Here is a 27789-nt window from a genome sequence, read left to right as displayed (position 1 = left end):
AATAGTATATTCAAAACTCATAAGTCGAGAGAAAATCACAAAGTCATGGCAAAAAACCAAAGACGACGAAAAGACAAATAAGTTCACAAAATACTACATAGAAAACTATAGGTTTCAGGGAATAACAAAAAAATAAAAATCATCGGACCTGAGGCAGTTAACATCCAAAGATTGATTCCCATTCAAACTTACTTCCTATGGTCCCAATCATCTTTCAAGACTGTGCATGGCTAACTGTCAAGCATATTTTTACAGATAATCTTTAAAGTCAGTCAAAATTTGATTTTGAAACCATTGAATCTATCTTTTGTTAGTTTAAAGAAAAAAAATCTCTTTTCAACTTTTTCTTTGATGTTTGTTTGTGATGCCAAACTTTTTCCTGTTTTCTCATAGTATGACAGGTGATTACCAATAAATCTTTTACACCAAAGCATACTGGTCATAAAACACTATTGCCAAATCCCAGAAAATTACTACATTCCAAATTTCAATACCACTTATATCTTGAACATTTGTGAAATAATTCTCCAACATTGCAACAATCAAAGAAAGATTAACCCTTTAGGAAGCTAATCATAATATCCTTTGACCTGAGAATTATGGCTTAATTCTGTTAAATCTAGAACACACAGTGTGTGTAATTATGAGGAAAATTCTTACATTATGACATATTGAAAAAACATCATTTTCCTGTCAGAAATAATTTCCAGATGTCCCTAGTGATAAAATATTTGTCATGGTTACAGTTTTCTCACAGTTGTAATGACATATTTTGGGATTTTTGTCAGTAGATTTGTTTACTTCAAGTATCTAATGTCAAGGCTTAAGTTATTTTTAAAGTGTCAACAATTCTTTCATTATTTCTGCATGGTTTGACCTATGGTTCGCTTGCTGAATTAAAAACACTCTGAAAAGTAACTTCTGTTATAAATAGTATGGAGGATGATAGGACATATTAATTTAATTTTTGTTTTTTTTTAGTTTTTTTGTTGAGCCTGCGACTTTTGTCGCAGAAAGCTCGACATAGGGATAGTGATCCGGCGGCGGCGGCGTTAGCTAACTTCTTTAAAGCTTTATATTTTAGAAGGTGGAAGAGCTGGATGCTTCATACTTTGTATATGGATGCCTCATGTTACGAAGTTTCAGTCAGTCACATGTCCAATGTCCTTGACCTCATTTTCATGGTTCAGTGACTAATTGAAAAAAAAGTTAATATTTTTTGTAATGTTAAATTCTCTCTTATTATAAGTAATAGGATAACTATATTTGGTATGTGCGTACCTAACAAGGTCCTGATGACCGTCATACAGTTTTCATTTGACCTCGACCTCATTTCATGGATCAGTGAACAAGGTTAAGTTTTCGTTGTCAAGTCCATATCTCATATACTATAAGCAATAGGTCTCATATATTCGGTGTATGGAAGGACTGTAAGGTGTACATGTCCAACTGGCAGGTGTCATCTGACCTTGACCTCATTTTCATGGTTCAGTGGTTATAGTTAAGTTTTTGTGTTTTGGTCTGTTTTTCTTATACTGTATGCAATAGGTCTACTATATTTGGTGTATGGAATGATTGTAAGGTGTACATGTCTAGCTGGCAGGTGTCATCTGACCTTGACCTCATTTTCATGGTTCAGTGGTTATAGTTAAGTTTTTGTGTTTTGGTCTGTTTTTCCTGTATTGTATGCAATAGGTCTACTATATTTGGTGTATGGAATGATTGTAAGGTGTACATGTCTAGCTGGCAGGTGTCATCTGACCTTGACCTCATTTTCATGGTTCAGTGGTTATAGTTAAGTTTTTGTGTTTTGGTCTGTTTTTCTAATACTATATGCAATAGTTCAGCTATATTTGGTGTATGAAAATATTTTATGATCTAAATGTCAGTCACGCAGGTTTTATGTGACCTTGACCTCATTTTCAAGGTTCATTGCTTATAGTGTTAAGTTTTTGTGTTTTGGTCTGTTTTTCTTAAACTATAAGCAATAGGTCAGTTAAATTTGTAGTATGGAAGAATTGTTAGCTGTACATGCCTGCCTAGCATGGTTCATCTGACCTTGACCTCATTTTCATGGTTCATTGGTCAATGTTTAGTTTACTTGGTTAATGTTAAGTTTATGTGACAGTTGTAATAAAGCTTTATATTTAGGACTATCAACATAATATCAATGATTAGTAAAGAAGGGAGACATTTCAGCGTGTGCACTCTTGTTTTCCAGAAAACTTTCAGGAAAGAACTTTATCATTAACAGATTTAAAGCTTTTTTCTTGAATACAGATGTCTTTTTCAACCTTTTGATCACTATAAAATACAGAAAAATGACATCACAGGATCAGAATAACTGAGATGAGTTGGAGGAATGATTATTTATTGAGCACGAATGTTACAATCTGTTATAGACTGGCCAATGTCAGGAAGTTTGATAATTTCTGATTGTGATCTCAGATAAGTGAAAAAAAGTGAATACAGATATTATTTTGCACTCATATTAAAGGAATTTTCAGTTCTTTTATGTTTGTTATCAGATGTGTAAGGGATGCTTTATTGGGCAGGAACGGGTATAAGACATTAAATTTCCTCCATGAATAACATCAGTTAGCCTTTTTTTAAGGTTATCTTTTTGTATTGTTTTTTGTTTTTCCCATTTTGCATTCCTTTTATTTTGGTATTTTCTGACGGTTGCTTATAGCTGGTGAATCATGGCATGCATGGTATTGCTCTGGATTTCAATATGAAGCCTCCACAATTTGGAGCAATGATCAGCTTTCTTGATTGGTTTCCAATTCTCCGAGTGGCTGAAATTCTGAGGAAGACATATTGTGTGATCTAATATTTTCCCCAAATATTTATGGAAAGTGTTAAGCATTGTCTAATTTGGTTTGTGTTTCATAAAGTAATGACCTGGAATCGTTTTTTGCACTCTGTCAAAACCCTTAAATAACTTAGTTAATTAGTTCGTGGATAAAAGATATAAACCAAAATATTTATGGTCCTGCACCAAGTTAAAGTTTTTACAGAGAAAACAAAAATGAATTCCAGACATTTAACTTGCAAAATACTAGGATTTGGCTCACATTTTTTACTTACATAGATAATAATTTATCAACAAGAACAGCACTTGTCTTATTAAAATACAAACTCCGGGTCATATTTGAGCACCTTTGTAAAATAATTCAGAAAAAAATGAAATAGAAGCTGCAACTGGTCACACTTTTTTTTGCTTTCCAAAACTCCAAATAACAGACAGATAAGTTGGGTGGCGTAAAATTGATTTTAATTTGAATTTCCTTTCAATATTTTTAATTTCCCATTAATTTTCAGATTGCTCAATAAGAATTTTTCAGTGTTTACATTATATGAAATAGACCAGAGAAAAAAATTTCTTTCTTCACAGTTTATCACTATACACGTTTTGTTTAAGTGTGTTTGTTTATAGAAACCATTTGGCATGTGATATAACCCGATGAAAGGAAAAGTGAATTATTATATACATTACATCCTCAACTTCTTTCTAATTCCCTTAGAACCAAGCAATTACTTTTTATTCTTATTAAACATTAATTTAGCTGATTGTTGGGTGGTGCTGATTAAGCCATTACAAACAATTTAGACTAAACAAATGTACGTTACCAGAAAGAATATAAATTATTTACAAAATTTCAGGAATGCTTTGTCTTTTTAACAGTAAGTTCTATAGAAGTCATCGACTTGCTTTTAACTTCATTGTAACTTTGAGTGTTGTATAATAACAGAACTTGTTTTATCATGAAAATAAGATATTTAGCAAATTTCATGTTTGCTTTAGAAAATACAAAAAGTATGGTAGAGAGATTGTTTGGGTATATCCTTATGAGAGAGGATTGAGGAAAATTTAGAAATTTTACATTTTGTTTTGGTGGATTCTGCATGCATGGTATGTCTGGAAAAGATTTTTTAAAGTTCAGTTTAGTCAAGTAAAAGGAACTGAATTTTAAATTTTTTCTGTATCTTGGATACTGAATATTCCATATTTACCACATTTAGATATATCTTGAGCCAAAAGTAAGAAAACTGAAAGATGCAAGAAACCATCAGGGGAACAAGTCAGGAAACATCTCTAAAACTATCAAAAAGTCAGCCTTGCCTGTTGGAATTCCAACCCCAGTATTTTAAACAGGACATCTAAAAGACTAATGTTAATTATTTTTTATTTGCAATTGTTTTTGACATTATGAAACTGAATTTCATATTCTGTAGCTGGAGAAGTCACCTTGATGTTAGGTACTCCTTGAGGAATCTGAAATACAGGGCTAATAATCTTTCTAACAAATGTGCCTAGCTAAATACTGTGGGTGGATTCACTAATATATGTTGGATACTAATTTTGAGGATTGTGTTGGTAAGGAGAAAACAACAAATTTAGATGCTGTAGAGTCATAATTATTCATGGGGAACTAATTTCAATGGAATTCTTGGATATAGATAACCATACATTTAAGAGTTCAACATGTCAACAGGATACAAATTTCCTATAAGACTGTATTCAGAATTTGTTAAAACCATGACATCAGGTATCCACAAAAATTTTTTTTTTTCAATCCACAACATTTTGGTACCAAAATAGATAAGTTACTCCACAATACTTGTAGATACCCAAATTTTAGTCACAAAGATAAAAGCAAATTATGATACCACAAAACAAGTTCCCACAAAATAGCAAAATTTTCTGAAAACCACATAAGATTGATGCCATTTATAACAATATAGTTTACAGTAACCAAACATTTGTTGACTATAGACTATTTTCATATTACCGACTTTTGACCTATGGATTATATAATTCATCGACTGGTTACCTTGGACATCATGGTACCAAGTCAGGTAAGAGCAAGCTAAAGAAGTAAAACCAAGCTTTCAATCGGTACAATTTTGGGGGAAAATTACCTGGTTAATATTTTTTTTCACTACAAAATCATCGGAAAACAGTAAACTTTCCCCTCAAATTACACCGATTATATGTTTGATTTTACTTATTTTGGTTGCTCTTACTTGACCGAGTACCATGATGTCCAAGGTAACCAGTCGACAAATTATATAATCGGGAGTCAAAAGTCAGTAATACGAAAATAGTCTAATGTAGAAGAGCTTCTAAATATCCTAAAACTTCAGTTCAATGTTGGACCTTTCATGAAATGATATCTATTTATGACAATTCAAACAAACCAACCATTCAATCGTAACCAACTAAAACACAACCTTTACTGAAGTACAAGTGTAATTTCTGATTTCTGTAAATTAACTTAACAACACTGCAGTTTGATTGAAGTATCTTGAGAGGAAGCTAAGCATATAATAAACAAATGATTATGTTTATAATAATAGAAGTTTATGGTTTCCAGCTTATTAATAACCATTACTTCTGATCACCTGTTTTCTTCATATTGCACTTATTACAAAACAGGAAAGTACTGAAAAGTAAGTATTACCTCATAGTACACTTACTTTGAACAGATGTATCATGTTCAGGAGGGGTATTTGCAAAAAATACCTTCAAGAAACGGTAAAATTTCCTGAGTAGATAGGCATGATATATCTGTTTAATTACACCAAATATTGATAGAGATGGTTCAGTTAAATATTTGAAATTGAATTCCATTATTCTTTGCTGTCAAGACAGTGAGCAAAAACAGCCTCATTTAATAAAGTATCAAACCTCTCTTTAAGGGTAAAAAGTCATTTATGTTTTGGCATAATTGAAACACTTATTGAATTACAACAGTTAATTAAGAAGAATTTCATCACAAAAAATTCTGCCATATTTGGTAATATTACTTATGATGCAGACTTTACACAATCAGCCTGAATTCATCTTTGCCTACAAATCTAGGTGTGTCAGATGGACACATTAAAAGCAAAATAGTCCTCAAAGTTAGCCTGGTTCACTTTATTGTTGCTGTTTACTTCAATTTATTGTAAATATTTTTTTGAACTATTCAATCAAAAATTTGAAAGTAAATGCAGTTTGTAAAAGATTTTTTTAAAGTTTGTTCTATATATGATTTGGATTTTTGAGCTTGGGAAATCATCTTTGTGGTGAGTTTTTTTTAATTACATCCCTAAAACTACCAAACAATTCAATGTTTTATGTAAAATATATAAAACCGCAATGTGACATTTAAAAAATTATAAAATCTGTAAGCTCTTGCCTTGGAAGGTAGATTAAAATGAAAAATACGGGAAATTATTTTGTAATCTTTTACCGAGTTATTGGTCTAAGTGACCTTTGATGATTACAGGAATATATTTGTATCAGAGTTAATTGATATTAATGGAGAGATAAAGGAAAGACTAAATGAATGCTTATTATAATACCTCTCTGTGCAGGGAAGGACTAAATCTTTGACAGAATTCAATTTATTTTTCTTCTGATTTCCATGCTTTAATCAAATTTTGAAATTGAAGCCTACAAATCTTCAGTTCCTTCATTAAGTTTGTTCGATTAAGCATGTGAGATAAAGAGGAGAACGTTCACGGTGTTGGTTAATATTCTGTCGATTCTAGATACTGTATATCAATTATCTACGTCAAACTTCCAGGAAAATGGGAATTGATACACGGAAAATCTTGGTCCTATCACCTAATGTCAGCCTCATTGTGAAAAATCCATCAAATTGCGATTATTCTGGATGCTTTCTGATTTAATTTGCTGTGTCGCTTTGTAACAGTTGGAAATAAAACTGTTATACATTACAATTTTATTAAAAGCCAGTTTAAATCATGATTTGTTCAAATGAATATATAAATTTTGTATGTACTATTTAATTAAACTACATTAATGGATATTTATCTCTCCTGATTGTATAAAGATGACAATATTTGAATTAGATTTACGCCATGTTATTGGTTAGCTTTGCAATATTATGTAATAATACAGTATAGGCTTAATGTACTGTATCCAAATCTTTACAGAAGTTAAATATGCAATAAATGAGTGAAAATGGTGTTATTATAGATAAAACTGAAAGATAAAATTTTAACTTTCATATTGGAGATAATTTTATGCTTTTACTGACTACTGTTAAGTTGAATGGTAAACTTCTCACCTAATTTAAAGGTATCTTAAAATGTAAAAAATTTGAAAATAATACATTTATTCTTAACTAATACATCCTTTTCAAAACATTAAATATTACATTCCATTGATGATTCAAGTAATTTTTATACCCCAACTATATTGCATTGTAGTCTGTCCATTCCTCTGTTCATCTGTCTGTTCATTCTTCCAACAAATATTCGCTTCACACTTTTTTCTCATAGTTATATTTTGATGTCTTTTCTCTCTTTAAGTTATGTTCCTTTTTTCATTCTATACCAGATGTAGTTTATAATGACATATGAATTTGCAATTAAAGTTTTAAGTTGATGATGATTATTTAATAATCAAAGTACTGAAGTACTGAACATCGGGTGACCGCAGGTTCTTGTGGATGGTCAAAAGCACATGTAACAGAAATAGATCACATCTCTATACCTGAAACTGAGGTTAATTTACAGAGATATATTTTTTTCTGATACAAGTTCGTGCATGGATGATGAATAAATGACAGGAAATTCAACCGCACCGCACCGTAATAACTATTATATTGTAGTGATACAAATCAGTATACCTGGGACTATTATACTAATATGATAATAGTGTCAGAGTATACACGTCTGGTTTGTTGTTATATATTATATTAATATTACGGTTGCATGTATATATAATTTTCATCTATTTATATATCATTCTATTCTACTATTCTAATTATAGTGCAGTGCAAGTGCATGGTGGACACTCTTCTGTAAAAAAATCGATTTTTCTAAAAGATTGGATATGAGAAGCCATTCATATTTTCCCACAAAACAAAAACAGAGTTATCGGTCCTTGCCGGGAGTGTCGCAAAACGTTCTTGAGATATTCTTCCGTAAGCTTTAACACAATTTTTCGGTACGTGTGCATTTATATCATCAATGATTTTTTACTTTTATGTATATATAACTAACGACAACACATTTTCATATTATTAATTTGTGTTTTAATAAAAAAATTTATATAGGAGTATCCATTGAAAAAATGAATTTGAAACAAGCGATAAGTAATGTTATTTCGCACTAGATAAGTGACCGCGGATCTATAATTTTTAGATCGCGATGTAAAAATTAAGTATGTGTTTTTAACCATGCATTGCATCTCCTACCAAAGATTTATAAACTCAGTTTGCTGTCTTTTTTGACAGCTTTCTTCTTCTTTCTCAAGTTTTTTTTTAGAGTTTATTGGTATTGATAAAAGGTTTATTCTAATAATGACAAATATCCTGTCTGGGTATACCAGTTTTAATTGAAGCCTAGCTGAAAAGTTATAGATCTTTCTTCAAACTTTTCATGTTAATTTTAAGTCACAAGTCTGTGCACCGATTCTTTAATGAAATAATGTCTGATTATTTTTGGATTATAAATCACCTTGCCAGCCAAATTGATTTTTTAACATACTGCAAATTTCTGAATTGAAAAAAAATCCCCCATTAATAAAATGGTGGAAATGAAGATTTATTGTATACGATTAAATATGGGTTTTTAAGTTAATCCTTTTCCGTTCTTTTGGCTACTTTATGGAGCATGTTCTTTCAGCTATGGATGTCGTTAATTAATGATAGCAATATTGATGTTGTTTTTTATTTCACACAAATGTCCATGCTAGGACAGTTACATCTGAAAAATAACATTAGGGAGAAATGGATATTGGTTAGAAACATGGGAGAACATCCTAGATATACTGGGGAATAACCTTGTATCAGACAAATAACCATATATCAGAGATATACTGGAGAGTAACCTTGTATCAGATAAATAACCATATATCAGAGATATACTGGGGAGTAATCTTGTATTAGATAAATAACTATATTATCAGAGATATCCTGGGGAATAACCTTGTATCAGACAAATGAATATATGTCAGAGATATACTGGGGAATAACCATATATTAGAGATATCATCAGGAATAATCATATATCATATATATCATGAGGAAAAATCATATATCATAGATATCATGAGGAATAATAATATATCAGAGATATCATGAGGAATAATCATATATCAGAGATATCCTAGGGAGTACCAATATATAAGAGATATCTTAGGGGAATATATATCAGAGATATACTGGGGAATGACCATATATCAGAGATATCCTTGGTAATAACCACATATCATAGATACCATGAACAATAACCATATATCATAGATACCATGAAGAATAACCATATATCAGAGATACCATGAAGAATAATCATATATCAGAGATATCCTGGTTAGTAACGATATATTAGAGATATCATGGGGGAATAACCATATATCAGAGATATACTGGGTGAATGACCTTTTATCTTACCTCCTATACATTTCTAGGAATATCATTGGTTAAAAGCAACCGTGTGGAGACTGTGTAAATTTCATATTGGGTTAGTAGGCGTGGTTTATTCCAATACAAGGTTAGTAGTGGTGTTACATCCCTTTGTTAAAACAACACAGTGTTGAGGAAAAATCAGAAAGGTTTCAACAGACGTAGAAATGGATGATGAACAATTGAAATAAATTCCTAAAACACAATTAAAGCTTACAAGTTGTTATTGTTGACATTCATTTTTGTGTAGACCAATGGAAGTACTGGTTCTTAATATTGAAGACTTGATCACTTTAATAGGCCACAAGTCTAAATACCACATGTTAAGATAGTTGGTAAGATACATTCGTTACACAGTGTGTTAGTGACCTAATATGATATATATGGGGTCAGTAAATTCCATATGGTGGATTCAAGCTTGGCTCTAACCCCATATGGAATTTACTGACCCCATAGATATTGTATTAGGTCACTAGCACACTATGTAACTAATAATATCAGAGATAATTCCTTGATAATAACCATATATCATAGATACCATGAGGAATAACCATATATCATAGATATCATGAGGAATAACCAAATATTAGAGATATCCTTGGGAATAACCATATATTAGAGATATCCTTGCGGAATAACCATAAATCAGAAATATCCTTGAATAACAATATATCAGAAATATCATGAGGAATACCCATATACCATAGATATCATAAGGAATGACCATATATCAGAGATATCCTGCGAAATAACCATGTAATAGAAATATCCTTGGGAATAACCATATATTAGAGATATCCTGTGGGAATAACCATATATCAGAGATATACTAGGGGAATAACCATATATCAGAGCTATACCAAGGGAATAACCATATATCAGAGATATCCTTGGGAATTACCATATATCTGAGATATCCTGGGGTTCACCATATATTAGAGATATCCCTGGAGAATAACCATGAAATGGAAATATCCTTTAGGAGTCACCATATATCAGAGATATCATGAGGAAGAACCATATATGAGAGATATTGTGGGGAATAACAATATATTAGAGATAAACTGGGGAATAGCCTAAGATCAGAGATATCCTGGGGAATTATTATATATTAGATATATTCTGGGGGAATAATCATATGTCAGAGATGTACAAGGGAATACCCATATATCAGAGATACACTTTGGAATAACCATATATCAGAGATATCCTGGGTAATAACCATAACAGAGATATCCTGGGGGAATACCCATATATCAGAGATATCCTGGGGAATAACCATATGTCAATGATATAGTGGGGAATATCCATAAATCAAGATATCTCAGGGAATAACCATATATCATAGATATCCATGGGAAAAACCATTTATCAGAGATATCCTGGGGAATAACCATGTATCAGAGAATAGTTTTTTTATTGCCTTTCTCCATGTCTTGACAGTTACTGCAAGTTCTTGAATAACAAGCTTAAGAACTTACTCCTTTAAATACAAAAATCTTTTATAGTCGGTCTGTACTTCAACAATTTGTGATATTATCCATTTACCTTAATAAGGTTTAATATTGTAAAAGAATTTTTTGTTTGTATTCAGAATTAGGAATTTTGAAATCATTGACAGAACCACTGAACATTACGGAAATCATTAGTTTTATACATAATAGAAAGATTTTCAAAGGATAAGAAAAATCAATATTCTTACTTGCTTATTTGACTGATTTTCACTTTATATTTGTTAATCTAAACCATGTTATTGCATGTAGTTTGTACTTCAAAAATGATTTTGTAAGAGTAGTTTGAAATGGATTGGTATTGAGAATTACTTGGTATAAGTTTGTTTTTAAAGATTTGCAGCTTTGATATTTCCTATAATGATTGTTGATCATACTTTTATTATATTATGGTTTAATTTCTGCTGAAAGGGATTCATTATATGAGTTGATTGTCAAATATAGAATACAAACTTTTAAAAATACTCCTTATTTAGTAGAATGTGTTAGTTATTGTTTGACTAGGATCACCATTATAAGTAGTCATTTGGTCATGATGTGAACATTTTATTTTATTAGTTCATCTGGCCTAAAAGGCCATGATGAGTGTGTGTTTGCCATAACTTGTGTCTGTTGTTCTCTGTTGTCAGCTGTCCAGTGTGTGTACAAAAAAAATCCTTCTGAAGTTACCAAACCAATTTAAATGAAACTTTTTTTTTCGTCTTTCAATTTTGCCAATTAAAAAATTTTTTTTTTTGTCTTTTTGCTGTTTTATTTTGTGCTTTGTTCTAATTTGATGAGTTACCCTTTCCAACTGATTTTTGTACTCCTACAATCAAAGTTTAGTTTTTGATGGGTCATAATAGGCATCACCCTGTCTGTCAATCTGTCCATGTGCCTTGTAATTTGTATTTAGATGGATGGATATTGATGAAACTTTTTACTCAGTTATAGAACACTATCTGAGGATGTGCATATATAAATACAGACCTGCCAACTTTCCCGATTTATGGGAATATCCCCCACAAGAGGTGTTGACCTGAATTTTGAAATTCTTTATTATATAAACTGAACACCTCAAAACAAGCATTCAAATGAGTTAAAAGGGCATTTAAGCACAAATATACTCATCCAAACAATATAGAAGTAGATTAAAAACACTTATGATAATATAAGAGGAGCCTAAGGTCCTCTTCCACTTAAAATCCCACATGGAGATTTTGAAAAGTTGGCAGGTATGGAATATAATTTATAATATAGTTTTTTAAAAATATTAAAATGAAGATAATTGAGCTTCATTACTTTAATATTGTAATATTTGGTAATTGAGCTTCATTACTTAAATGTTGTAATATTTGGTAATTGAGCTTCATTACTTTAATGTTGTAATATTTGGTACTTTAATGTTGTAATACTTGGTAATTGAGCTTCATTACTTTAATGTTGTAATATTTGGTAATTGAGCTTCACTACTTTAATGTTGTAATATTTGGTAATTGAGCTTCATTACTTAAATGTTGTAATATTTGGTAATTGAGCTTCATTACTTTTATGTTGTAATATTTGGTAATTGAGCTTCATTACTTTAATGTTGTAATATTTGGTAATTGGGCTTCATTACTTTAATGTTGTAATATTTGGTAATTGAGCTTCATTACTTTAATGTTGTAATATTTGGTAATTGGGCTTCATTACTTTAATGTTGTAATATTTGGTAATTGAGCTTCACTACTTTAATGTCGTAATATTTGGTAATTGAGCTTCACTACTTTAATGTTGTAATATTTGGTAATTGAGCTTCATTACTTTAATATTGTAATATTTGGTAATTGAGCTTCATTACTTAAATGTTGTAATATTTGGTAATTGAGCTTCATTACTTTAATGTTGTAATATTTGGTAATTGAGCTTCATTACTTAAATGTTGTTATATTTGGTAATTGAGCTTCACTACTTTAGTGTCGTAATATTTGGTAATTGAGCTTCACTACTTTAATGTTGTAATATTTGGTAATTGAGCTTCATTACTTTAATGTTGTAATATTTGGTAATTGAGCTTCATTACTTTAATGTTGTAATATTTGGTAATTGGGCTTCATTACTTTAATGTTGTAATATTTGGTAATTGAGCTTCATTGTAATATTTGGTAATTGAGCTTCACTACTTTAATGTTGTAAAATTTGGTAATTGAGCTTCATTACTTTAATGTTGTAATATTTGGTAATTGAGCTCCATTACTTTAATGTTGTAATATTTGGTAATTGAGCTTCATTACTTTAATGTTGTAATATTTGGTAATTGAGCTTCATTACTTTAATGTTGTAATATTTGGTAATTGAGCTTCATTACTTTAATGTTGTAATATTTGGTAATTGAGCTTCATTACTTTAATAATGTAATATTTGGTAATTGAGCTTCACTACTTTAATGTTGTAATATTTGGTAATTTAGCTTCACTACTTTAATGTTGTAATATTTGGTAATTGAGCTTCATTACTTTAATGTTGTAATATTTTGTAATTGATCTTACCAAATTGAGCTTCATTACTTAAATGTTGTAATATTTGGTAATTGAGCTTCATTACTTAAATGTTGTAATATTTGGTAATTGAGCTTCATTACTTTAATGTTGTAATATTTGGTAATTGATCTTCATTACTTAAATGTTGTAATATTTGGTAATTGAGCTTCATTACTTTAATATTGTAATATTTGGTAATTGAGCTTCATTACTTTAATGTTGTAATATTTGGTAATTGAGCTTCATTACTTGAATGTTGTAATATTTGGTAATTGATCTTCATTACTTGAATGTTGTAATATTTGGTAATTGAGCTTCATTACTTTAATGTTGTAATATTTGGTAATTGAGCTTCATTACTTTAATGTTGTAATATTTGGTAATTGAGCTTCATTACTTTAATGTTGTAATATTTGGTAATTGATCTTCATTACTTTAATGTTGTAATATTTGGTAATTGAGCTTCACTACTTTAATGTTGTAATATTTGGTAATTGAGCTTCATTACTTTAATGTTGTAATATTTTGTAAAAAGATGCAGAAGATACCAAAGGGAGAATCAAAACTCATAAGTTGAAAGAGAGAGAGAGACTAAATCATGACAAATTATGAAAAACAATGAACAACAGTCTACCAAACCCTAAATAAAAAACTAGACTGAGCAACACAAACCCTAGAAAAAATCTAGGGTGCTCTGGAAGGGTAAGCAGATCCTGCTAAACATGTAGTACCTGTGTGGTGGTGCTCTGGAAGGGTAAGCAGATCCTACTAAACATGTAGTACCTGTGGTGGTGCTCTGAAAGGGTAAGCAGATCCTACTAAACATGTAGTACCTGTGGTGGTGCTCTGGAAGGGTAAGCAGATCCTGCTAAACATGTAGTACCTGAGGTGGTGCTCTGGAAGGGTAAGCAGATCCTACTAAACATGTAGTACCTGTGGTGGTGCTCTGGAATGGTAAGCAGATCCTACTAAACATGTAGTACCTGTGGTGGTGCTCTGGAAGGGTAAGCAGATCCTGCTAAACATGTAGTACCTATGGTGGTGCTCTGGAAGGGTAAGCAGATTCTTCTCAACATGTAGTACCTATGGTGGTGCTCTGGAAGGGTAAGCAGATCCTACTAAACATGTAGTACCTGTGGTGGTGCTCTGGAAGGGTAAGCAGATCCTGCTTAACATGTAGTACCTATGGTGGTGCTCTGGAAGTGTAAGCAGATCCTACTAAACATGTAGTACCTGTGGTGCTGCTCTGGAAGGGTAAGCAGATCCTACTAAACATGTAGTACCTGTGGTGTTGCTCTGGAAGGGTAAGCAGATCCTACTAAACATGTAGTACCTGTGGTGGTGCTCTGGAAGGGTAAGCAGATCCTGCTAAACATGTAGTACCTGTGGTGGTGCTCTGGAAGGGTAAGCAGATCCTGCTAAACATGTAATACCTATGGTGGTGCTCTGGAAGGGTAAGCAGATCCTACTAAACATGTAGTACCTGTGGTGGTGCTCTGGAAGGGTAAGCAGATCCTGCTAAACATGTAGTACCTGTGGTGGTGCTCTGGAAGGGTAAGCAGATCCTGCTAAACATGTAGTACCTATGGTGGTGCTCTGGAAGGGTAAGCAGATCCTGCTAAACATGTAGTACCTGTGGTGGTGCTCTGGAAGGGTAAGCAGATCCTACTTTACATGTAGTACCGGTGGTGGTGCTCTGGAAGGGAAAGCAGATCCAACTTGACATGTGATACCTTTGGTGGTGCTCATAGTTAGTACAAGTTCAGTTACAAGTCTTATTCAGTGATTTCACAATCTAGGATATAGTCTCCTAAACACAACTCATTCTTAATGGCTTAATGGATTTTTGATTTTGATATAACTTTACACAGTTGTAGAAAAGTATCTGAAGATGTGGAGAAAGGAATATTATTCCAGTTCAAGGTGTTAAAGGGGAGATAAATTATTTCCCCTTCAGGTTGTATCCTTTTGTGAATACACTCATAGTTACAGTTTTTCATTTGTTTTGCTATTACACCTCTGTCCCAGTTTAGGGGAGTGTTGAGAGCTCAAAATCACGTTTAACCCCTCCATATTCTTTATGAACCTGTCCCAAGTCTGGAGCCTGTTATTCAGTGGTTGTCATTGGTGCCCTATTTGTTTTTCGGCTTTTTGTTTTAAGCTTTGATAAGACCTTTAGTTTTCATTTATGAATTGTTTCACATTTTGTCATGCCAGGGCCTTTATAGCTTAGTACATATTGTATCGGTTTTGCTCATTGTTGAAGGCTGTATAGTGACCTACAGTTATTAATGTGCTAGTCCTTTGATCTCTTTAGAATAGTTGTCTCATTGGCAATCATGCCACATCTCCTTATTTTGATATCAATCAACAACAAGGACAAAATATTACAAAGTGTAGGCATCTTCAGTCAAAGTTGGCTTAGTTAGTTTATGAACATGTAAGCTGCATATGTCATATTTTTGTGAAAGGATGTGCACTATGAATCAGACGATGACAAAGTGACCAGTAGGAGAAACCTTCTATTGACCTTTGTAAAACACATTTATAATATCTGGGTTAACAGTACCAGCGAAAATAAGACATTTATAAATTAAATACATATACTTATATCCTAAAATGACAAAATTGTCAAATTTATTATGTTGTTAATAATAGCAATTAACCTCACCAAAAAAACTTTCTGCCCTTTGGTCTGTAATTTTATGCAAATTAGCTGTCATGAATCAAATCATTGGGTTTTGATTAAGGTTCAAAGTATAGAAAATGTGTTCCTTTCTTTTGATGGGCAACAATTATCAGTAAATTTGATGAAATCTGATACACAGAAATTATTGTTGTGGTCCACAAAATCTCATTATCTTCAGTTTTGTGAACCAAATTTAGTTAGAAATTTATGAGTAATGTCCCTTGAAAATGTCACCATTTTACATAAATTTTAGCTTTTATGGATATGGCATGATTGTTATAAAGTAGTCATGTATTTTTGATTTTGGTCTAAATTACATTAAAACATCATGAACTGATTTCTTTTAATTTATTACCGCCATGCTTTAATGGTAGATACTAGAACATTTATCCTTGAATATTCAGATGGATGGATTGATAAATGGATGTATGGACTATTAAGAAACCATCTTTTTCCAGTTGCATTATCCAATCTTTATACAAGCAGACCTACTTAGCTGAACCTGCTTAATTGATTTTTGTTCCTGTCCTGAATATGTAAGAAACATTTGCCAATGGATGTTATGCAAACAACAACTAAATACTCCAACAATTCTATGAATAGATCATATATCTATTATTGAGGGGTAAATTAGAGATCAATTATTGATGGGTTGAAATGCAAATATTATTTTTGACTTTGCAGTTTAAGGGGGTGATCCTGGGGTATAGGAGAGATAACTCTTACAAAAACACTCATCAAGATACCAGGAGTTTTGTACGCCAGGCGTGTGTATTGTCTACATAAGGCTCATCAGTGGCGTTGAATATAAACACATGTGTATTGTCTACATAAGGCTCATCAGTGGCGTTGAATATAAACACATGTGTATTGTCTACATAAGGCTCATCAGTGGCATTGAATAAAAACACATGTGTATTGTCTACATAAGGCTCATCAGTGGCGTTAAATTAAAACACATGTGTATTGTCTACATAAGGCTCATCAGTGGCGTTGAATAAAAACACATGTGTATTGTCTACATAAGGCTCATCAGTGGCGTTGAATAAAAACACATGTGTATTGTCTACATAAGGCTCATCAGTGGCGTTGAATAAAAACACATGTGTATTGTCTACATAAGGCTCATCAGTGGCGTTGAATAAAAACACATGTGTATTGTCTACATAAGGCTCATCAGTGGCATTGAATAAAAACACATGTGTATTGTCTACATAAGGCTCATCAGTGGCGTTAAATTAAAACACATGTGTATTGTCTACATAAGGCTCATCAGTGGCGTTGAATAAAAACACATGTGTATTGTCTACATAAGGCTCATCAGTGGCGTTAAATAAAAACACATGTGTATTGTCTACATAAGGCTCATCAGTGGCGTTGAATTAAAACACATGTGTAATGTCTACATAAGGCTCATCAGTGGCGTTAAATAAAAACAGTTGGAAGGACAAATCAAATACCAAGTTGCAGAGCTTTAACAATCTGAAAATTGTAAAAATGTGTGCGAAATACGTCTAAGGCAAGCAATACCTGTAGTGTATGTCCTTATATTTTACAGTTAGAGATTTTTGCTTGTGATAGTGCTGTCTACATATTCCATTATATTAATGATCTATTTCTTTTACTGTATTTCATTTGGTTTCTGGTGGAGAGTTGTCTCATTTGCAATCATACCACATCTTCTTATTTTTATATTTACAAAAAAATAACAAATCAATGGAAGTGATGGATGGTCCTAGAGTACCATAGCATGCCTTTTATCATTATTGCTCTGATTGGGAAGTATTGTTTATAGTACCAGCTGATCCAAAAATAGCTTCTTTCTAGTCTGAAAGTATAATTTATTATAAAGTATCTGAGGTTATAAAACAGGTGTGATATGGTCTGTCCATAGTTAATGAGGGATGAGACAAATTACTGATGAGTTCTCTCACCTGATAATTACAGTAACATATAATCATATCTCAGGTGTAAAACAGAACTGACAAGGTGAATTCAGGTGGAAAGGTTAGCCAGAAGATTGATGGTCAACACTTGCTTACTTTTGTTATAAATTCCTTCAGATAATTTCACAATTGCACATACTTACTGTTAAAAATAATCATTAATGGAAAAGCCATAGATAGTAGGAGTATTCAGTAATTATTCATGTCTTTATTATTCTTCTTCTTCCTTCCTTTTGTCCTGTGTTTTGTTTTCCTTGCCAAGGACATCTTATACCATTGCTATTTCATTTGAATGGTGATTTCCAACAACCTGCTTTAACTGTAAAAATGGAAACTAATAGCCATAGGATAGGCAATGAATGAAGGTTCTAAATAAGTATGTTAATGGCAGGCAAGTCTCCTAAAACTCCAGAGGTGTGTCTATATATTGTATTTACTTTGTTTGTTTAAATCAGGAAAGATTATTTGTTTTCCAAGTTTTGATATTGATTGCACATTCACAGTGCAATAATTTTGACATCTGTATAACAATACTACAGGCCACATTTGATTGTGTATTTGCATATAAATTCCTAATCATCCAGCTGCAAATGATTTTGAACCATATTTAATTATTTCCTTGCAGTGCACTCTGGCCATGGATTTCAATTTTGAGAGCATGACTTATAATCAATATTGCACTTCAGTAAACTTAATTTGTGTGTACTCATAAATGTTTGAATATACTCATCATTTATACTTAATCTTGCTTATGTTGGCATAATATTATGGGCTCAAATAGTTCTACAAGTTGAGATCTCAGTCATTGATTAGTAAGGACTACAGCATTATGTTTAGGCTACTCAGTTTCAGACATGCTTTCTATGATTGTGGAGAGTTCCATATTTTTGTAATTTATCTATGCACAAAACCACTTAAAATCTGTTCTCAAACTTATTCTAAATTGTGCAAATACAATATCTATTGAAATTACAAACTGCACCATTAATTAAACATAGGTAATATGTATTTCTGGTAGTTATATAAATCTTACACCTTTAATTTATTAGCCAGGTAAGACAGAACAGGTGTTAAAGTGTTTGTTTATTTATTATAATGTTAATTTCTGTAAATAATCTCAAGTGGATTTTTGTCACATTTTAACTCTTAGTTCAAACAAAAACTTCTGTTCAGTATAAAAAATTTAATAAAAGTTGTGGTAATTAAGATTTCATGAGCAGTTCCATTGAGTTTAGTGCCATAAAGATTTGAAGCACTTATGTGTTATATGCTGTACTTATATTAATGTTTTCTTCTGAGGAAAATATCATTTCTTTATGCTGGTAAGTATAACATTTTATTTTTTGTACCTGTGATTTGGTACCTCACATTATTAGGAGTCAATCAATAATAAATAGCTTTATTTTATTAAACTAATCTTAATTTATGTTTTTTCATATGTTTACTTGAAAAACTATAAATGAAAAATATTTTAAAAGAGATTTTTTTTTTACTTTATTGATAATCTCTCTCAATCTCTCTCTCCCTGCAGTCCATAGTTGAGTCCATAATAAGACTGAACCAAATGCAAATAGTATTCAACATACTTTACTTTCCATTGGTAAGAGATTTTAATGTAGGGTAGGAATAGAATATTGTTAATATAAACCATATAAACCCCTGTCTTGTTGTTAGCTCTTTCAAAATTTCTTCCTAATTCATTAGAATAGAGTGCCCTTTAAACAAAGATCTCAAATTTATATCAAACTATTAAGATTTAAAAAAAATTTTTTTTTTAAGAAGATTTTAATGGGAGATAATCCAATATTCTAGCTCTTTCTTTTCTTTGAATAAATCATCAAAATTGATTATATCTTTGTGGCTACATTAATTTACTTTGAAGAAAACTTATAAAAAAAAGTAATAATCATAAAATACACATTAAATTTCAACCTCTATATCATAGATTTTTAACCACCACAGTGGTCTCGTGGTAGAGTGTTCGCCTCAAGTGAGGGAGGTTGTGGGTTCAAACCCCCGCCAGGTCAAACCAAAGACTTTAAAATTGATATTTGCTGCTTCTCTCCTAAGCAGCAGCATTAAGGAGTAAGAGCAAAGACTGGTCGGCTCAGAGTCAGAATAATCTGTCTGGGTAAGGTGATATGTCCTCCTGCAGATTGTTACCTTGTGAACTAGTGTGTTAAAAATCCGGCTCAGCGTGTCCGTCTAGTGCAAAGCAAGGTTAATATTCATATTACATTAGCATGTTCTCATCCTGAATATGTATATTAATTTGCCGCTGGACGTTAAGCAGCCATCCATCATCATCATAGCTTTTATATATAATTTCAGAAGAGGAGCATAAAAATATTGAAAAACAGCATGAATTATGGTTTTTTGAATGAGAACTGGAATGAAAACTTATTATAGTTAAAAAAGAAGTAATGAAGTTAATTAAAGATGGGCTAATATCAAAGATAACCCTATATAATCTCAACCCTTTTGATATGTAAGGGAGAATTAAATTATATAAGATCAATAATCTCCCTTTAAAAAATTTCAAAAATATTTCTGGTAAAATACATTTCACTGAATACTGAAGATTTTAATTTAGTTCATTTTCCCCCTGTAAAATAAGAAGGTGTTTCTGAAAGGATGGTGCAAAAGGTAAAACATACAGACATTTGTATTGCAAGTATGCTTTTCAATGACTTTGGCATCAAGATGCCCTTTGTTTTTTGTAATGTCAGGTTTCTGCCTCATTGATATATACTTCTTGTCTCCTTTTACTTAATTAATATTTCTTGTCATTTGGACAGTTCACGTGTAATTGCTGATACCATGGAAGTATTATATTCATTTTACTTCCATGCTGATACAAACATTGATTGAGTCTTATTTATTGACTGCAAACAAAGGAAGTGAAAGTCTATCCTGACCTGAGTCTTATTACTCTTGTAGAACTTTCTTACTAGTTCAAAATGTTCATTATGTGATGAATCAAGTTTTAAAGAATTTTTGTATATATATTTTGTCACATGGATATTATTGACAGTTTTAAATCCTTGTTCAAAGACATTACTGGAGAAAGATGGTGGAAAATGTTTGGAACAGCAGGGTATATTAAATATTGTCCATGTTAAATTATCATGCTTTGTACATGTGTGATGTAAGTTTTGAAAATATACAAAAGAAAAGTAAATTTGACTAAAATTAATCTGTTTTTATAAAGTAAACATGATTATTATGGAGATTGAAAAATAAACTGAATCAACTGGAGATCATGACTTAATTACACTAAAACCTACAAAACTACAATCTTTCTTTGAAGGCAAATAATCATTGATATCTTCCCTAGACACAAAAGGAAATTACAAAAAAAAACAGAACATTATATAATGATGGAGTCAGAGACAAATAAAACATCTGGTGCAGGCATATAATAGCTGTCGGTTTCTATTGAAGATCAGTAAAGCAGGGACTCTGACTCTTTTCAGACACATTTGTCACACTGGGTATGGAAAAATTGAATGATCTAAGCCTTCTTGTTGAATCTTAAAGCCCTTCTCTTGGTTTGTATCTAATTTAAAGATTGATATTTCTTATATTTAGAATTTATATTACATATTCAACTTTAACTTAAAATGTTTTAAGGTTAACCAGAATCATTCAGACTTTATATTTTCTGACTTAAGGGTCATCCATCCTCCTGATGGGAATCAATAGAACACTTGGTATAAACAAATATTATTTGGTGTCCACAATAAATAGTTTCTTTTTTATTATAACTCCTAGTCATAACAGCAGTCCTCCATACCTTTTTTGTAACATCAGCGGCCAATGACCTCGTTTGTAGTAGGTCTTTGTATGAAGGATATTTACAGGTGGGAAATCTAATTCACAATCTACAGTTAACACGATATTGTCTGTTTTTGCATATATTGAGTAAAAGGCTTTTATATTGAGTTATGTACTGAAAATTACAGGTCCGTTTTGATTTTTCATTCATTGAACCTGCTTATCTTAAAATTATGGGCCTTGGACATCTCTACTAATTTTCAGATGATGCAGGATATATTTAGTCCTAAGCATTTTTGTAGTTAAGTATCTTAATTTGGATGGCAGTCTTTTTTTGTTATATTGTGGTGTTTTTTTTTATATATTATATTTGAATAAGCAAAATTATCAAATCTGTTGTAATCGAAAAATTGAAATAAATGGGTCAAAACATGAGCAATAAAAGATTATTGTATGACAAATGTTGACAGTAGAAAAAAATTTCCGATTTATAATGAAGACTTGTATAAATATGCAATATGGTAATTGTATTATGAGTTAGATGTATAAATGTGTAATGGGTCATTGAATATGCATGATTTACAAGTAAAAATATGAAAATGGTAATTGAATATTTATGCTTTACAAGCAATTTTGCACCTTATAAAATCTCACAAAATTGCACAACCATTAACAAATTAGTATGAAAACACTTTATAGATTTCAAATTTGATAGAGTTTTAAACTGAATGGAGACGTTTGACTAAATTGGACTGTTTACACAGTGTAAACGAGTATACACCCTGCTTATCAAAATGCATTTTGACTTATCGCTCTTTAAAATCATTTTTCGAAAGGTAATAATTGGAATAATACATTAAATGGTTTGTTGGTCACACAATATGAAAATGATTAATTAACCCATCAAATGAAGGCCAAGGAAGAGAAAATATATAATTTCATTTATGCCATCGCCATTGACAAATCATCAAAATCTACATTCTTTTGGGTATGTGAATTGTTTAATTTGAAAGGTAATCATCAAATTTTGTGAAAGATTTTAGGACTTATAATGTCAAATTTAAATGATATTTTATATAAAAAGCTACCACCCTCTATATACACAATAATATAGCTTTGTCATCTTGATAATGATTTATGAACCAAATTCTTTGGTAAAGAAAATGCTGATGTAGACGATGATGAAGGCATCATTAAGTACTTTGTCCCATTTTGATTTTATACTACTTAATATACAATGTTTGTCAGTGTTCTCAAGAGAACATTTAACTATAAGTGTAAATTGTTTGTGTTTTGTAGTAATTGGTATAAATAGCTGTAAGATACCACACCAGAGAGACATCAGCCTCACTGAGTGACAGATTTACTCTGTAATACTACAGGTAAGTACTTCTAAGTGTAATGTTTTTTACTCATTTTGAGTTGATTGTACAGTACTCTTTGATTCAAAACTTTAAATTGTGAATGTTTTGTTCAAAGTTATCATGCCAACTTGTAATAAGACAGACTTTGGAACAATAGAACTTTGTAGCTGCTCCATTATACCAGGAAAACACTTGTCACTAATTCATATCATATTGCAACTGTTTAGTTCTGAAAAATTCAGGTCATTTGAAAATAAAATGTATAAACATGAAGTAGGGAATAATTTCATTAGACAGCAAATCAACAATGCAAAAAAAAGGAAATCTGACCAATTATGCTGAAAGATGAATAAGGGGAGGTAACTTATCAGAATCATTCTTTTTCAATATTTGAGTAATGTTTTAGATTAATGAAATGATATCCCAATACTATCTACAAATATTATTAAATCAGCATAGCACATCTTCACTTTGATATCAAAAGATTAAATCTATACCACCATGTACAATGTACATACATATTTTAAACAAACAATCAAAAGAGAAATTTCTTTAGAAAACCAACAAAACAGGAATTTCTTTTACAAAGGGACACTTAAACCTCAATATAATAATTAGAAGGTTTGGTATGATTGCTAATGAGACAACTATCCACCAGAGACCAAATGACATAGATGTAAGCTACACTGTACGACCTTCAACAATGATCAAAACCCATATCTTAAAGTAAGCTTTAAAAGGCACCAACATGAAAAAATGTGAAACCGTTCAAACAAAAAAAAAGAGCCTGATTTATAAAAACAAGAATGTGTCCTTAGTACACGGATGCCCCACTCGCACTATGTTCAGTGTACAGTGAAATTGGGGTAAAAACTACCTTGACCAAAAACTTTAACCTGAAGCGGGAGAGACGGACAAATGGACGGACGAACGAACGGATGCACAGACCCAAAAACAGAATGCCCCTAGGTGGGGCATAAAAATTTAACACAATCAAATATGATAGACAGAAACCATCAAACACCACTGAATAATAGGCTCAGGCATATAGAATGTGAGGGGTTACACATGTCTGTAATGGTCCAGGGACAACTGTTGATTAGACAAATATGAACTTATAATCTCGTGATGCTAATGACCTCAATTACATTTATAAATGAATAATAATTCTGGTACCAACTTCTCCCACTCAAGTTTCACATTAAAGTTTATTGTAATTACCTGGATCTGGATTGTAATGCAGAAAAAAAGAGAAAAAGATCTTAAGATAATAAGCAATACAATTTTAACGACTGTAAAAACAAGTAGATAGTCCACTTAAACCCACTTTACCTATTGTAATAGATGGCTAAGTTTCTATCCTTAGATTCAAACTGGATATCTGTTCAATTAGTTTGATGAAATTTCATTTGTGATGGGGAAGAGGGTATTTATTGGAAGACTAAAACTCTGTTGGAAAAAAAAAGAGTTGTAGAACGTTTTTCAGAAGGGGGAGTTTATTTTAAAAATTGTAAGGTGTGGAGCTTTAAGTAGAAGGGGGAGTTAATTAAAAGAAATTGATCAATCTTTCCGTTATTCATCCATATCCAATGTATAATCTGGGGGCTGTAATGATCTGATATTTCCCTGGGGTTGTATTTATATTAATTGTATGTGATGTAATCAGAGATATGAACTTCACAGTGCTTACCCTTTTACCTTTCTCAGTTACACCTGCAATTACATAATCGCTATCAGTTTTATTTCAACTATAGCAGTATAGAATTACCGTAATTGAGTGACTTACAAATTGAATTGGGCGTATTAATTGTACAAAGTAACGTACTGACACAATAGATATTGCAAAAACTACTGGTAATTTGTTGTCAGAATTGATTAAACAGTATCAGTAAGCTTAAATTTATGCATTTTAGATAAAACAAGGATATATCTATGTAATGTCAACCAGGATTTCAGGTTTTATTATCATTTTAGCCTTTTTGCTTTACATCTTAATGTTGATTCAAAACCTTTGATAGATCTCAATTGTTAGATTTCATCTGCCAATAAGTATCATGTTATTTTGATACTTGTTAGGTATATTAGCTGTTTTATATACATGGCAGAATTCCTTTTCATTTTTAAAGTACTGTTATATATATACATTTGTAATTTCAATATCATTTTTAATTTACCTGACCCAAAGCTCTATGTGAGCTTTTCTCATCACTTGGCGTCTGTTATTTGTCATTCGTCATCCCTTAACTTTTACAAAAAACTTCTCTTCTGAACCTCCAATGCCAAATTTAACCACAATCATCATTAGAGTATCTAGTTTGAAAAATGTGTCTTATGACCCTGCCTGCCTGCCTACCAACATGGCCCACATGGCTAAAAATAGAACATAGAGGTAAAATGCAAGTTTGGTCTATTATCTTGAAACCGCTATGAATAGAGAAAATCTGACAGGGGCAGAAATGTTATGGATGATGAGATCTACAAATTGTCCAATTACATCAACACTGTAGGACTTCTTATGGGAGTTTTTGCCCTTAATGATGAATTTTACCAATTTATTTCATTTTTTGCCTTGATAATGATAATAGATAAATAGAAACTTGAAATAACAAAAATGATCAGCAAGACAAGATCTTCAATATAATGCTCATGGTCGAAATAAACGTATTTACACTTTTGGTATTTAGCTATATTTTGCCTCCGAATGACCTTAGATCTACTCCGAATCACCTTTTGACGTCAGGCAACAATCACTTTTTAATTGTGACGTCAAATGTTTTGAATTATGATGTCAAAGTTTACGGGAACCTGTGTGATTTTACGTAATGGCGGACAAATTTGCATACAAGTGTAAATAGGTCTATCGTCAGACTACTCCTGATTGGAATTATTGCCCTTTAGTGATGATTTTTATCATTTTTTGGCATTTTTGCCTAATACCTGAAAAACTATAATAGATAGATAGAAACTTAATTGAATAAGCAAAAATGATCAGCAAGACAAGATCTACAAATAAGTCTATTGTCCTGTTCTCACAACTCCTCTGAATTTCCTGATACTTTGTAGATAATAAGGACATGACATACTATGTAGATGTGCATAGCGACAGGAAACTATGATTCTATTTTTTTTCTAGGAGTCATGCCCTTTTGAACTTAGAATTTTGGTCTAAATATACTACTGCAACAATTTGTCATTGCAAATCCTCTGAAACCACACATCAGAATTTCATAAAACTTTGCAGATAATAGGGACATAATATGTAGATGTGCATATCCACAAAAAATTAGTATCAGTTGTATTTTCTAGGAGTTATGCCCCTTTGAACTTAAAATTTTGACTTAAATATACTACTGCAACAGTTTGTCATCACAATTCCTCTGAAACCACACTACAGAATTTCCTGAATCTTTGTAGATGATAAGGACATAATATGAAGATGTGAATATCCACAAGAAATTATTATCAGTTGACTTTTGGAGTCTTTTAATTTAGGAATCTAGTGAGATTTTGTTTGGCCACAGTCAATATGGGGGCATGTGGTATGTGAGCATGCTCACAAAGGTTTTTAATTTTTTTTTTAACCTGTCTCTCAAAGAAGTAAGGGAGGGGAATAGCATTTTGGTAATAGAAAAACAAAGGATATTGGGTATCCATACATGAGGTAAAATCAGTACAGCATGCTGTTCTTCATCTCAAAGTCACAGTGAGTCCTTCAACATGAGCAAAAATAACAAAAAAAAACCCTCATCTCACTGCAAGTTTAAGACGGCCCCTAGTAGGGGTTTTTTGCAGAATTCCTTGCAAAAAGAATCGGATAGACTTTGTCAGATGTAACACCACCAAACTGGGCCTGTCAAACAAGAACATACTGGAAAGTAGTACATATTTAAAACAAATGAGTTCCTACGCATAGGTGTAAATATCAAACTAAGTAGAATATAGTTTAGTAATAAAGGTACCAAATGAAAGGTGAAGGACTGGTGATCCCATCTTCGCTAGCTAAGGGTTACAATTCACTTCCCTCCTCTCCACCCTTGGCAGATTAAGCCAACATTTGTGATAACAATGTTGCGCCATCTATTGGTAGATTAAAGTCACGCCATTCCTAACATTATTCTTGACCAATGGTAGCACTTGAACTCTTCAATTTGGAGGTAAAAACACGGTAGCGTCTAGATTCTACACACTTGGTAAAGCAGGAAACGAAAATATACGTTGACATTCATGCATTTGTGCAAGAAACATACACAGGAACTTCTATTAGTTGATTAAAAACATTCAAATTGTCACTTAATATAGTCGTATGTTTAGGGATGTAAAGATATGTTGCACAATAAGCACGTGGCAATTGTTTACATACACTTTCTACATTTACACGTGATCATGTTATAGGCGCTTTTTGATTTGATGCAGCGAGTTTCGACTGCAACAAATGAAATTCATAACCTTGTGTCTCCGAAATTCTATCTCAATCCGCCAAGGGTGGCGAGGAGGGAAGTGGATCATACAGATATGCATGAATGAATTCTAAAATTTAGGCCATATTTTGCCTGTTTGTTTGTCCATTTGTGAA

General features: G+C 31.7%; 1 protein-coding gene across 2 annotated transcripts in view; it reads left to right on the top strand.

Moving 5' to 3' along the window:
• LOC127731771 (neuroglian-like) overlaps positions 1-27789 on the top strand; it is a 157157-nt gene that overhangs the window by 7679 nt on the left and 121689 nt on the right. The window contains exons 1-2 of one of the 2 annotated variants that reach the window (XM_052240689.1): positions 19292-19397; positions 23152-23234. The gene's annotated coding sequence lies outside the window, so the exon portion shown is untranslated. Of the gene's footprint in view, positions 1-19291; positions 19398-23151; positions 23235-27789 lie in introns of those variants that run through there. The other variant, XM_052240634.1, reaches the window with a different exon arrangement.

The sequence above is a fragment of the Mytilus californianus genome, unplaced genomic scaffold, assembly GCF_021869535.1.
Source record: "Mytilus californianus isolate M0D057914Y unplaced genomic scaffold, xbMytCali1.0.p SCAF_1, whole genome shotgun sequence".
Lineage (NCBI taxonomy): Eukaryota > Metazoa > Mollusca > Bivalvia > Mytilida > Mytilidae > Mytilus > Mytilus californianus.
Note: the sequence above shows the minus strand (reverse complement) of the source record. Positions and strands in the feature narration are given on the sequence as shown.